The sequence below is a fragment of the Seriola dumerili genome, unplaced genomic scaffold, assembly GCF_002260705.1.
Source record: "Seriola dumerili isolate Sdu_G_001 unplaced genomic scaffold, Sdu_1.0 BDQW01000052.1, whole genome shotgun sequence".
Lineage (NCBI taxonomy): Eukaryota > Metazoa > Chordata > Actinopteri > Carangiformes > Carangidae > Seriola > Seriola dumerili.
The window spans coordinates 22,635,420-22,650,419 of NW_019174307.1; positions in this window are offsets into that span (position 1 = coordinate 22,635,420).

A 15,000-nucleotide genomic window follows, 5' to 3' on the forward strand; every position below is an offset into this window, starting at 1 on the left:
GGGGGGGGAGTGGAGGAGGGCGGGGGGGGGGATGTCAATGCGTCGTTGCGGCGTGATGTGCATGTTGCTGCTCGGCGGCGGACGGACAGCGGGTGGGAGGAGTAGTGCACTCGGCGGCGGAAAGGGCAGGAGGATGAAGAGTTGGTGGACGAGGAGGAGGAGGTGAATCCACAGGCTTCACAGGCCAGAGCCAGCTGCCTCAGGGCATCCAGGGAGTCCATCTTAAGCTCCCGTAACAGGTCGCTCTGACCTGCAGCCACAGAGAGAAACATTCCTCTGATTCATGTGTGCACAGCAGTAACTCAAAGTAAACAGAGGATGGAAATTCAGCTTTTAATTCAGTGTTACAGCCGTGTTATTATTCTGAGGCGTCTTGCCTTTAGCGTGACACCTCACGGATGTAAAGGCAGAAGAAAGGCCCACTCTTTAGCAATTGATTAAAAGCTGCATTAATTGAGTTTTTTGGCCACTCGGGGCAGCAGAACATCAGTTTCTACACACTTGACAAATACAAGTCCAATACTCCCTCTCCTTTCAGCTCTGTTTTTGGCTTCCTCCAGCTCGTGATGGAAATAGCTGTGTTATTTAGCTGCTAAATCCTCCACTATGTTCACGCAGCTGGTCGCCTAACTTTGTCTTTCATATTGTTTTGTGCTGGAGAGACAGCGAACAGAATTTCTTCACCAAAAATCAACTTTCTGCTGCGGCGGGAACGAGGCGTGATGAAAGCAGATTTACAGGCTGGAAAACAGAACATCAGGACTGAGGAAGTGGAGGGTTTAACGTTTAGGTTTTTTGGGATTAGCTGTTCTCAATAAGTTTCAAACGTCACTTTTTTACAATGTTACTTGACATTAACGCATAAACAATGATCGTCACATAAACTGTGATGACATCCAGTGACATTTGCATAAAGTTCTAGCATTAATCTATCTTTTTTAAGGTCCCATATAGTGTAAAGGTCTGTGTCCATGTGTAGTGTGATTATAGATCAGGTCTAGCTTCTATATTAATACTGTGAAAGTATCAAAGCCTCAGTCCACAGAGAAATGCACACAGCCTGTTATTCAGAAACTGAGCCTTAAACCAGCCGTCAGGACTTCTGGAACTTTGTGATGTCACAACAAGCAGGTCACCAAGCCCCGCCCACCTGGACCCACCATTCCAAACCTGCAGGATTTGGTTTCTCTGAGTGTTTTTACCTGAAATCTGCTATATTTTGTATTGGATCAAGTCAGAAAACAGTCAGCCAATCAGAAGAGAGGCTCAGAGCCTCCTCTCTTCTGATTGGCTCACCTGACCTTTTGTTACTAGAGCTCCAGAGAGAAGCCTGAGAGAGGAGATGTAAAACTACACTGAGACGGTTTTTGCTTCTTAAAACCACAAATATATCTTCTTATTGGATCAACACTAATAAAACACAGAGAAGAAGAAAATTTGCAGCCTGATTTATGAATTCTCTGATAAAAGCAGAAGGAAGCTTTGATATCATTATGTTGTTGCCTCCCACTACCTTGAGGACAGTAATGTTCCAGGTGAAACTCTCCACAAGCTTTGCTCAGCTTGCGTCCCTTTCAGTCCCTCTTTCTTCGCCGTGCCGAGAGAGGTCTCTCATGGAAGTCCATGCCTGCAGAGCACAAACAGGAGGCGGCGCATCAGCTGACAGTGGTAGTAATGAATTTGTGTGTGTGTGTTATATGTTTTGTATCGGAACTACCAAGATCCTGCAGCGCTATGACTGAAGTCCACGGTAATGAGAGCAAAATAAGTACAGGGTAGGGTGGGAAATCCAGAATATCAAACTATCAAAAATTCCAATGCAAAATATAACACTGTCTTCGCTTTAGGTGGAGCATTTGACTTTTTTTGGTTGAACATAACACCACCACAGATGTCCCCTGAGGGCCAATTGTGTGGCACACAGCGCAATGCGGATATTCTCTGGGAATTGAGATCTAATCGTATTACGTTAGAGATCTATATGGATATATACATATTAAAACACCAGAGATGACCTATATAGAGTTACAAACGTATCCTCTGTAAAACAACTCTACTCAAAAAAATTAATGCAGTTAAAGGCTTAGTGAGTTCTCTGACTCCCAGGTCATGGTTTGTCGAATAACACGCGCTGTTAGTTATCGAACAACTCATTAATGATTGATTGTTCTACACAAAAAATACACTGGTTATGGTTGTGTAGCTTTACGTCCTGTACCCTTTTCCTAAGCTGTTGTAACAGCGCTCGCTCCCTGCAGACTAAGCTGTCACCAGATGGCCTTTGTCCCCTTGCATAACAAAACCCTGACACCCCCTCGAGGTTTAACGCATAAATTCCATTAAGAAGATTTATTTAAAATGTAGTTGAAACACAGCTGCGGCCTTGTTGCAGTGCGCTTCTTTTTTGGTTATTGCGAGCGTAGGGTGGCAGAAAAACAACATGCTTAGAAACACAAGTCATGAAATTTGCTTCTTTCTCTTCAACTGAGGCTTGGCGCTCGTATTCTTGATACTTTGGCTGTCGGAGTGAGTTGTGTGTTTTTGCGTTTGAAACAACTGACTGAGCGACGGGAAAACCGCTTCGCCTCTCAACAGTGAATCCTCGTTTCCAAAAAGCAAAGAAAAAAATGAGAGTGACCGTGGTTTTTATCTCGATTAGAAAATCCACATAAACAAACATCTGGGCCGAAGTAGTCAAAATTCTCCTGGCAACCTACTGTATATCCACTTGTAAATGTTGTTTACTGAACAAAACCCGTCTCCGTGGAGTTTCACCCTCAATTAAAGTTTGCCAGCCCAGTATATCACGAGGAAATACTTGAGATCACCAGACTTAGAGAAATCTACGGATGTTCGAAGTGCCAGACTTTGATTGCCAGATTCCGAAATGCTTGGACAGGTCGACTTTTATATTGTTTGATAAGACGTATCATGCAATGGAGGACACCAATGACGTCCATGCTACTGTGAGACAGTATAGTAATATTTCTCATTTCATGAAGTCAGTTTCACAAGAAGATCCAAGATGCAGGTAATACTGGTTTTCGTTTCATCACAAACAGCACACAACCAGGTGAACACAGCACAGCCGGTTCATCCGGAATGGTGCGCTCGTGGCCTGCGCGCGTGTTACTTCTTCTCTGCACCTGGGCATCTCTCCTGAACGGCCATCGTGCGTTCTCATCAGCTGTTTCTGGGCGGCGATCATCTGGACAGACGGGAACAAAATGTTTGTGTTGTTAACTTATCACTCGCAGACATGAAATCCCCTTTAATTTAAAACTGGACAAAGGAGTCGTATTCGTATAGTTTCCAAAAATGGACAGGGTTGAAAAACTGGGGAAATGCTGCCTCCTTGAAAATACTCAACAAGCTGAAACAAAAAAGTCAATCCAAATCCAAACAACTTCCGAAGACGGAAAACTGTTTGGATAGATTTCCACTATGCCGCAGCATCCAGCTGGGTGAAGTGTTGCACAACCACTAGGTAAATCAATTTCCCCCCCGGGTCCAGCACGCTGCCAAAGATGAAAAGGGAGTGGACAGAGTAATTACAGAGGATAACAGAGATGAGGAGATATGAGAGTGAGACAGTGTGGGGGTGAAAGGCACCAGAGGAGGCAGAGGAGTCTCATTCTGGCAGAGTGTATCCCTTTATCCAGTGCAGTGTCTAGACTAGCCTAGACCAGAGCAGTATATCTGTTAAAGCCTTACGGTGAGTTCATCAGTTTATCACTGAGGGTCCAGCCTGCAGAGAAACTTTTCATGAATGTCGTAACTCTGTTCTGGGAAAAGCGAGGAGCGACGCTCCACACGGGTCCTTGAACTTGTGGCAGCTCCTCCTGCTTAATTTTCCGAAAGTAATGTACGTGACTCAACGTTGTAACTCAGCAGGTTTCCCTCATTAGAGAGGAGATCACAGACACCTGAATAATTTGTGATAATGGGGCTGTCGCTGAGCTGATGTTCACAGCCCGGTGGTGTTTTAGAGGTGGGGAGGAGAGGATGTAGAGCTGATGGGACAGTTATTATTCTGCCTCAGCATCTCAGCTCGTCCCTTGGGAAGATAACAAGTAAGTGTGTGTGTGTGTGTGTGTGGGTGTGTGGGTGTGCAATGCTGCAAATGGTGGAAAGGGAAATGTGCTATAAGAGATTGTGACCCACCAAAAAAAAAAACAAAAAAAAAACACATACTTTTTTAAAACTCTTTGTTTTTAGATTTAACTGCAGTTAATGGAACTAAACTTTTACTGTAACTTAATGTAAAAAATAAACAGAGTCCTCCTGGAACTAAAGGAGTAGACAAAGCTTTTAATTAACTTAGGACAACAGCTTTACAGGAAATGATTGACAGTTCTCAACATCAGATGAATTGGCTGAACGCGGCCTTCAAACTTGGAAAAAGTTTCTGAAGGAATTTGAGGCAAAGAAGTAGAAAAATATCAAGTTGTTAATGAGGTTTGGGAGCTTGGAGAAGGTGGAAAGTCCAACGCATTGAATTATTTGTCTGATTTATCTAATTAACTGTGTCAGCTCTCTTGGTGGATATTTCCAGATTTCAGTTTCCTAACAAAAACTAAGGCTCCTGAGCGGCTTCCTGGTTGTTTGAGGCCTCTGCACGCGAATAACGTCACCGATTAATTGCATCAGATTTTGAGAATATGCATCGTTTCTCAACTTTAACTAGAGCACATAAAAATCCTCTTGCACCTCTGAGCGTGCACACGTTTCCTCCTCTAACTGCTATAGTCATGTACTGTGTGAAACACTGACACACACACACACACACACACACACAGGTCCTTGTTATCTCCCCTCTGATTGCCTGTGAGCCTGTCATGTTCACTTGGGGAGGGGACGGCTGAAAGGCGAGGTGTAGTGGAGAGGAGACGCGGTAATTGGAGAAGTTGTGGATGTGTGTTGATACTGCACGTCTGCTGTAGTACATGTGTGGATCACATAACCTCCTCGCTGTCCCGACATGCGGGGTAATGAACGCTTTGAGTCTGTACGTGTGTGTGTGTGTGTGTGTGTGTGTGTGTGTGTGTGTGTGTGTGTGTGTGTGTGTGTGTGTGTGTGTGTGTATGTGTGTGTGTGTGTGTGTGTGTGTGTGTGTGTGTGTGTGTGTGTGTGTGTGTATATGTGTGTGTGGGAACAACAGATTCCTGCAGCCTTGATGATGAAGTTCACTGTATTGATGTAGCAATAATAATAGTGGTGAGTCACAACAAAGTCAGTGAGGCTGTGTAACCCAGTGTGTGCTGACTGAAGGACTGAAAACAACGTAACTAACTTAATAACTCAGTGATGCTTAGAAACGTTATTTGAAAAACTACAAAAATGGTGTCCCAGCAGGTGCTACTGATCACAACTCATAATTGTTGCTTACCTGTCAGTGATGGCTTTCCTCTCAGCCTTTTTGAGAGTGACTGCGTGTTTCTTCTTTGACGCAGGAAAACACCTGATGCTTCTTTCTTCTTCTAACTGAGCTTTTGCGCTCGTATTTCTTGTGGCTCGTGTTTCTGCGTTTGAAACAGACTTGACTGAAGCGACGCTCGGCAGCAACACACAGGACTGAGATCACCAGACTAGAGAAATCTACGGTGGCCCTGAGAGCTCAAAGCGCTGACACTTAGGAAAACACATGCAAAGACACAAACGCACTGCAAAATTCAGTCCTACAACACAACAGAGGTGTTTCCAACAGACAGGAACAGACAGGTGGGGGGGGTACCATGAAGGTGTCATCCTAACCGCAGCATCACAGGTTCGAGTCCATCATCCTCTCTCGATCTCTCTCACTGTCGCTATCAGAATTACATAAATAAATGAATAACTTAAAAAGAAAGAAGTGATGAACCTGCTGGGACACACAATGCTTTTAACTTCAAATGTCACAGTTGATCAACAAAGTCCCAGCCGGGTTCATCACTTTTTAGTGTCCCCTTGGAAACGCCTCTGTTGTGTTGTAGGACTGAATTTGTAATGTGTTTTTTTTTAATTTGCATGTGTTGTGTGATTTTTTTATCACAGCGCACGTGTTATCAAATTGATGAAGATGTTTTCTGAATTCTCAGCGTGTTGGTGTGTTTTGTTAAGTCGCAGTGTGTTGAGCTCTCAGGGCCACCGTAGAAACACCTGCGTCAGTGTGATCACACGTCACTATTTCTCCAGTGTTGGTGATTTTCATGCTTTAGTTGAAGAATTACATTTTGTAAAATACAAGAGATACAAGGTTTGATGTCATTGAAAAAATAAATAAAGACCAAGTAAGTTGTGTTTGTAATCTGGTGCACCACAGGAACTCTTTAACTGGCTGATTTGGACACATTTGATTCCACTTCATCTGCTGCAGGCGACGACGCAAAGTGTTTGAACAAAGCAAGTCGAGGGGGGAGCTTTCTGAAAATGAGACATTTTGAATGTTCATGCTGCCCTTTTGAGGGGGGCGGGAGGGCAGAGCGATCGGAGACGAGGATCACAGCTAAATGGCATTTTGCGGCAGACAGGATGTAATGAGGAGCCCTGAAACACAGGCGGTGACTCTGGGGTTTGATAACTTGCGCTTGTGCAGGACTACTGTTCGTTCTGAATGACATCCCACATTTTTATACACACTTTTTGTTGCCTTTCATTCACGCACCACATTCCTTTCTTTTTGTAATAACATTCACCTCCACCTTCCTCCATCGTGGTGTTCCTGCTGCTCCTCTGGAGGCTCCAGGTGGGGAGCGCCCGAGCTGATGGCACTGAGTCACAGCCACAGGAGGAGGCTAACCTGATAACATTTCCATGTGTGTGTTTGTTTGTGTGTGTGTGGGTGTGGGTGTGTGTGAGTGAGAGAGAAGGCATATGCTTCTAAAAGTAGAAGACATATTGGAGAGAGAGAGAGACAGAGAGAGAGAGAGAGAGAGAGCAAAGGTTGAAGGATAGAAGAAGAAGAGAGTGATATTGGATTAACTTTTGGTTACATGTGTGGTTGGGTGAGCACACCTGCAGAGCTTCATAATTGGCTGTGAGCAATAGACAGAGTGACAGCACCTGCTGTTTGGGTCTATTAATAACGTTGTGACTCACGGGAGGCTTTGGGATGTGTGTATCTGCCGGTGTGCTTGTGTCTGTCATGATACCACGCTGCCCTAATTCCTGGCCCGATGATGCAAACCGGTTCTCCTGCTCACACAGTCATTGCCAAAACTACTTGCCATATTTCCCCTTAAATGCGCCGAAGCAGACGGCGGCTTCAGGATCTTTGTTTTGTTTTGTTTTTTGGAAGTGCTCCACTGCCCCCCTGAAACTACAGATTTCATAAGATCATAAGATCTGCTTACCTGCAGGGAGGATGCCTCCGCATTAATGATGCATCAGCTCCAGTAAAACAAACCACGGTGTTAGCTTTCTGTGTTCCGGTTTACACGCCTGCTATGACATGAGAAATGCAAGTGGGTCAAAGAGCGAGCAGGCGATGTGGGATTTACTTTACCTGAGGAGATGTGCAAAGATGGAGGTCACAGGGTTTATCTTTGTGGGTGAACATGGGTCAGGTTTCAGTAATTAGGTCACCTCTGGTTAAAGTTGAAGCTCGTTCTCAGAATAATTCATCAGGCATATACTGTATTTACATGACATCGATATGTGATCACCGAGAAAAAAAATGGCAGCTCGTTATTTCAGTGGAGACCGACCTTTGCAGTGTGTGTCAGGAAGATACAGCACCTGAGCCACCACATGTGTAGCTGGATGATCCATGAGGACCATACCTGTGTTTTTGCATGATTTAACCCACTTACTTTGAATCAGTTACTGTAGACGTGCAATAGAAGAAACACACCATTTTATCTGAAAATGTATAGACTGAATGTGCTTTTATACCTTCCAGGCAGCTATTGGTTTCAGTTAATGTCAGTGTTGTACGGAAGTCCGCCTGCGGAGACTTGCTTGGGATAAATCCATTTCAGTGAACATCCTGCGTTGGTTTTATTTTTATTCAGGAAGTTACAATATCATATTGTGACGATGCAAATGAAGACGCAGATGGACCTGCAGCTGAATTTTTGTGATAAACACTTCCCTTTTTAAAAGCCTTTTTAATGCAAGAAGCTACCGAACTCACATTATCCTTCTCACTGTGTATGTTTTTTTTTGCTTATTATTTGTTGTCTGGGGTTTGGATTTCTGACAATAGAGCTCATCAGTGCGACGCTGTAAAGTAGAACCAACTCTGTCTGAGCTTCCCAGCAGCTCAACATTTCCCCCCACAGCAGCAGATTTTACAGCACAGTGATAATATAACTTTTATAAGAATAAAACTATGCGTGATGTTCACAGCGATGGATCACCCGTCTCAAGAAAGCTTCAAGTCCCTAAATGTTGCAACAGTCAGCAGTGGTTTGTGGTAAATGAACTGAACTTGCAGAAACACCAGTATGACCCTTTAAACATTTAGACATAAATAAACATTTTAGGTACAAAGCTTTTTTTCCTTTCCTCTCCGCGCCTCTCTCACACTCTGCTTCATATGTCACTGCACTTTGCTTCTTCAAGACACTTTACCTGATGATATGTTCATTTTGCAGTACTGAAAAATGTCGTGTTTACCTCTGCAGAAGGCACTGCGGTCAGCCACTCACTTACAGTGCTTTACTATGATGTTCAGTATATCGTATCTCATTTGTAGCCCAATGCTGCACCCTGATCTCTGAAGTGTGGACTGAGCTACTTCCCTTTATGCCCTTTAAAGTGGGACAGGTCTGATCAATGTTCCTCACTGTGATTGCATTTTCAGTTCGGAGTGTGAAGGATGAGGATGAGTGGGAGACTGATCCACGCTCGTGAGCAGGGTGCCGCATTGGGGTTGCACTGTATCTCTGTTACCCACATGTCTTAACCTAGAGCTGTATCTCTCTGTGCTCTTCAGTGTGTGTGTGTGTGTGTGTGTGATGCTACTTAACTTCGCAGTGATCAAATAGTGCTTAACATTCATTTGAATAATTGGAGAGTTATTTATACCTGCCATAGTGATGTGGGCAAAGTTGTGTCTTTGGAAATGTGTAAAGGTATTTTAGGTTTCTATATTACCCGTGGCATCTGCAGTGTCTGTGTTGGCCTGTGTCTACACCGCTGACCTTTAATCCAGTGTTGTTTCCTCAACTGTTCTGACAGTCACTGTATGTTTTTGTAAAATACAAAAGAAAAAAAAAGACCAGAGGAAGAAAAATATTTATTGAAGTGTGTTTTAAAAACCATAAATAAATATAATTAATTAAATGGACCTTGCTTTTATTTTGAAAAGCTACTGTGTTTTCTATCTTACAAGTAATCAAATATAACAAGAGTATGTATCCCAGACTAAATAAAGTTATCTTTTCCTGACCAAACTCTTTGTGTTGCCTGTACTTTATCTATCTATCTATCTATCTATCTATCTATCTATCTATCTATCTATCTATCTATCTATCTATCAAGTTTGATATGATATTCATACAGTTACTAGTTTACAGTATTAGGTAGTTTTTCCTGGGTGTACCTAATAAACTGGCAATTGAGTATAAAAGCAGTGGTGGAATGTTGCTAAATGCATTTAATACTTAATACTGTACTAAAGCACTTTTTAAGGTAAAAAAAATAATAAAATAAATAAATGAATAAATAAAAAGACTGAAAATGATTAAATTATTATCAAAATAGTTGGTGAGAAATTTTCTGTTGAGTTGTTGAAGATCTAGAATTATCATAGATATTATTATAGATTAAGCTATATGGAAGTATATGAATTTAGTTAAAATCTCCAATTTAATAATACAATACAACAATAATTAAATAAATAATTGTCAAAATATGATGAAAAGGCATTTCTTCTTTCATCTCATGTGAAGAAGAATTTTGATACTAATATATTTTTTTAATACTTTTCAATGTAGGAGTTTAACTGAGGGATTCTCCGGAAATGACACAAATCTTTTCTTTAAAGAAAAGGATTGACACTCTGTTGGTCTTGTTGAACTCAATAAATAAATACACGGTCCACTCGAGGTCCTGTAATGATGTGACAGAGTGATGTTTCTCACGCTTCACAAACGATCTTTGGTTGCGCACAACCACAGGCCCACGCGGGAGTGCCCCTGAAACATCCCATGTCATCCGACTTGAGGAGTTAACGTTAATTAGCATCCGTTAATAAGCTTCTACTGTCGGTTAAGTTTGTTATTTTACCCGGTGAAGTATTTATACTTTGGTCTTTATTTAAAAAAAAGACCGAGGAGAGAAAAGGTTATACATTTAGGAGATTCGTTAACGTCGAACCCTAATCCGGGTACTTTGCCGAGCGGGAACCATGGATTAAAAATGGCCGAGTTTGGGAGATCCTCACCTTTGGTAAAACCAGATGGAGGCAGTGATGCGGCAAAATGGATACCAACTGCCGTGAAACCCCAAAGAAGAAGAGGAAGGAGAAGGTCCTCACCCAGGTTAGTCAGAATTATTTAGATGGAAAACATAGAGCAATAGTAAAAATATTATCCAGGCTATCACAATTACATATTTCATAGTTCAATTTAACCTATACCTGCCTGTTCAGTAACATTTGGCTAGCTGTGTTTTGGCGGGAGTTCACGCTCACTTATTTGGCCTATGTTATCAGTAAAATTGAATACTAGAACAGGACTCAACGTTATATAAAGTAATTGTTGTGAACCCTTCTTGGCGTTAGCTTTGTCTTGTCTATTTAGCATGATTTGTACAATAAAAACACATATTTTTTACATAATATTCACTTTATTTTTTGGATAGAGCATAGGTAGTTGTGTGTGGCAACAGTTTCCCTGTGTCAGGAGACTCTATTGTTATCTATATTAGAACTAAGATAACTTTCTGGTTGAGTTGTTTAGATTATCTGGCTGTGTTGGCTGCTAACTTTACCTCACTTGCTGTTGCCATCTACCTATAATAGGCTATGTGGTGTATTTACATTGGTATAGATTGAGAATTGCATTCTTGTTTTGGCTGAGCTTAATTTCTCTAGGTTGTTGTCTGCTATGTGCATTATAATGCCTCAATTCTACTTAAAGTGTTTTGAGTGTTAGGGTAGGTTGTTGTCATTGTTTTGGGGTTTTCCCACTGACTAACTGTAACCAGGACGTTGTTCTTCTATTGTAGCTTAACAATTTTAGGATAACATGCTGTTATCAGGATAAAATAATCCTGTTTAATCTCATGCAGTAAAAGCAAAATGAGAATTGAAACCGTGATCAGCAGTGCAGGTACTTGAGGTTCGTATGACAGGAACCCTCCCAGCATGCACTTGGGCAATAAATTTAAACATAACTATTATGGTGAGTGGTCACAGTGGTAGGGCCTGTGTTCAGTGGCTGGTCTAAGCAGTTTCATACTGTACATGATGTTTCTCATTTCTGCCACAAGAGGGAGCCAAACATCAAGCTATTGTCTTTATGGGTCAGGCTCAAAATCATCTCATATTGCAGGTCAGCCACGTAGTTAAGTGCAAATAATTTATTTTCATCAGTATCTTTGATGTTGATAAATGCTAATCTTACTGAGTTCTGTCAATTCTATCAGAATATTTTCAGTTTGTATTGTATTGCATTGAGTGGTAATCATTGACTCCTTTTTCAGTATGTACGTATCTCTCTGAGGATTTTTCCAGAAACCTCGAAAAACACATTAGAAGTTATTTAGCAATTTATTCTTTCCCTCATGGGATCAATAAAGTATATCTATCATTTGATCGATCGATTGATCTATCTATGAAAAATGCTTGTTTCATAGGGCCAACAGTCCAAAACCCAAATATATTCAATTTACAGTCATATGAAGCAGATAAAGGCAACAAATTACAAGAAGCTGAAGCCACCATATGTTTGGCATTTGTGGTTAAAAAATGCTTAAATTATTAATTGATTAATTAGTGAAATAGTTGCTGATTAAATTAATCTATTAAACCAATAATAATTTCAGCTCTACATTATATAATGGCTTGTTGTGTTCTGTAGATCCTAACTACTGATGTCAGAAGATCATCTGCGCTGGACTACAGATGGACACGTTTAAGGACTGCATCTGCCTGTTGATGGAGGTATGTCATTATCAGTGGCACAAAGTAACTACGTACATTTACTCAAGCGTAAGTGTAATTTTTAGTGCCGTACATGAGAATCCTTGTTTTCTGCTGTTATCCACTACAATTTAGAGACAGGTATTATACTTTCTACTCCACTACATTTATATGATAACTTTAGTTACTAGTCACTTTAAAGATTTAGAGTAATAATATGTAATATGACCAAAAAGTACATATAATGTTTTATTAAGACAAAACTAGGTGTGAAATTACCATAAAGGAGTTAAAATTAACCCCACTTTTATCAGCTGTAATATTATATTCAGTCATATAATTAATTAATAATTATAATCCAATAATATAATATAATGCGCATTATTCTGAAATGGCTCATTCTGCATAATGAGCATTTTTACTCTCAGTACTTTAAGTATATTTTGATGTTAAAACTTTTGTAATAAATAATCAGAGTGCTTTTCCCACCGCTGTCCATATCAACTGGTTTGTAATGCATGTGTACACAGGACATATCTGTCAGTGTTGTGATGTATTGTCTCTTATCTGAGATGAACAGCAGTAAAGTGTCATAGTCGTTGTATCTGCCCCCCACTCCCTCAGGAGGTGTTGGGCAGCAGATGGGAGGTGATGGAACTGTGTGGTAGTGTAGGCGGCGACATGACAAGCTGTCAGGCCCTAATGCAGGCTAACATCTGGAGGTTGTTGGCCATGTCACTTCATGCCTGCCGGCAGGGTCCTCTAGCCTGGGGCCAGAGGCCACCCTGTGGGACATGCACCCAGGGCCAAACCTGGGCCTCGGAGACAGTAAGCAGCAGCAATAATGGTGTACGTACGGCAGGAGTCACTTTGCCTTTTAACATGAAGTGAAAGCAAAGAAAATCAGGCTTGTGTCGGGGTAATATTGACTGAGCTACAGTATATAGTGACGGAGTAGAAAGTGGTCTAAGTAGGTCATCAATGTAGATAGAGCTCAAACACAAGCAAAGTTCATAAACTTAGTCTGAAAATAACTACATGGCTCTGCAGCTTTGGAAGACAACATGCACCATCTTTGTCAGTGTATTTATCACAGTAAACAGCAGCGACAAACTACAAATAGACCATCACAAGATGTCCTCGGTGAGTTGGTGCTGTAGACGCGACTGCATGCACAGCAGGATAATACAGGGCCTGTTAAAACTGTAAGCGCCATTGAGGCACTGTGCTATTAGCGCTTCATGCTCGCCTTGAGCATCCAAGAAACAAGTGCCTCTTCTATTTTAATGACAGCCCTCACCCAGCGGTAATTTCACCGTGATTAAGGCAGGAGAAAAAAAATCATCTCTTAAAAGTCTCTAAATTGCATCTTATTTATCCACCTTTTAACTAACTACAAAAGGCAGACAGACAATGGCGCTGCATGTTTCTACCTCTCCTAGTGAACAATTACACTTAAAACATTATCTGCTCCATCGTTATATGGGTATTAAATATGGCACTCAGGAGATGACACAGAGTGAGGCTTTGATGGAAAAGTTTAGACGAAAGAAATTAGATTTTTTTCGAACTATTTTTTTCATTATTTTTTTTTCACACATCACCTTTGACCTGCTTGATGCAAATAGGTCTTTTGGTTTAGTTTTTCTTCCACTGGGTGGAACATTTTTTACACATACTGTATATCAAATGCAGGGCCTTTCCTCTGTAGTCAGCCTGAAGCATTAATTATTTCAGTCGGTTTTAGCGGGGCTGCTGGTGTGGCTCCCGGGGGGGGGGGCAGTATTGGATGGGCGGGTGGTGAACTACTTTATTCTCGACTTGAATATCTCAACAAGTATTGGATGCAGTGCTATGACATTTTTTATCAGACATTCATGGTTCCCAGAGAATGAATCCTGATGACTGTGGCACCACTAAATCTCACCTCTCCTGTATCTCAACATCTACTAAATAGATATTCATTTTCTGTAGACGATGCCTAATTGTAGTTTTGATTTGAAATGTTTTTGAAATATCTCAAAAACTACAATGACATTTGGTTCAGACCCTCATGTTCCCATTGGGATAAACTGATAAATTTATTGATCCCTTGAGTTTCAGTTTTGTCTTTGTCCAGCACTTTGGTTTGTGATAAAATACCTGCAAAACTAATCATGTTCCCATCAGCCTCAGCTGCTCTATAAGTTTTGTACATTTGCATTTAGAGTTGCAATGATAAGTTGATTAATTGATTAGTGAATCCTCAGAAAATGAATCTGGACATATTTTAATAATTGTTTAATTGTTTTGGTCATTTTAGTCAAGCTAAAATGCAAAATATTCTTGGGTTTCTGCTTCTCAAATTTGAGTATTTGCTTATTATCTTTCTCCTATGTGACAGTAAATCGAATACTTTTAGTTGTTTGATTGTTGGTTGGTTAAACAAGTACGTTAAAGACCTCACGGTGGGCTTGGAGAAATTGTAAATGATTATAGACTAAACATCTAATTGATTAATCAAGAAAATACTACTTGATAAAAATTACAGTTGCAGCCCTTGTTGCATTAAGAAAGGTTAGCATGCTAACATAACAAACTAACTACCTTAGTTCAAAGCAGCTCTTCTCTCCAGAGCATTGCTGTCATCACAACCACAGTATAACTAAGAGAACTGTCTTATCTAACAGACACTCAATATGTATTGGAACTAAAGATCTTCAGTCAGTCCGCTGTGTGTTAAAGTGTTAAATTCACAGCAGATAGCCAGTGGAAAGTGGTTCTCATTGGATAAATCCCAAAAATCAGTTTCATGAACGTGGGATTTTGAGGAGCGAGGTCCCATCAAGGCGGCTCGTCTGTATTAAATCACACTCTATTGTGTGGAAGGTGGAGAGGAGTTGGAGAGCAACACACGTGGATAATTACACTCACCAGAATTGCCGTTGCAC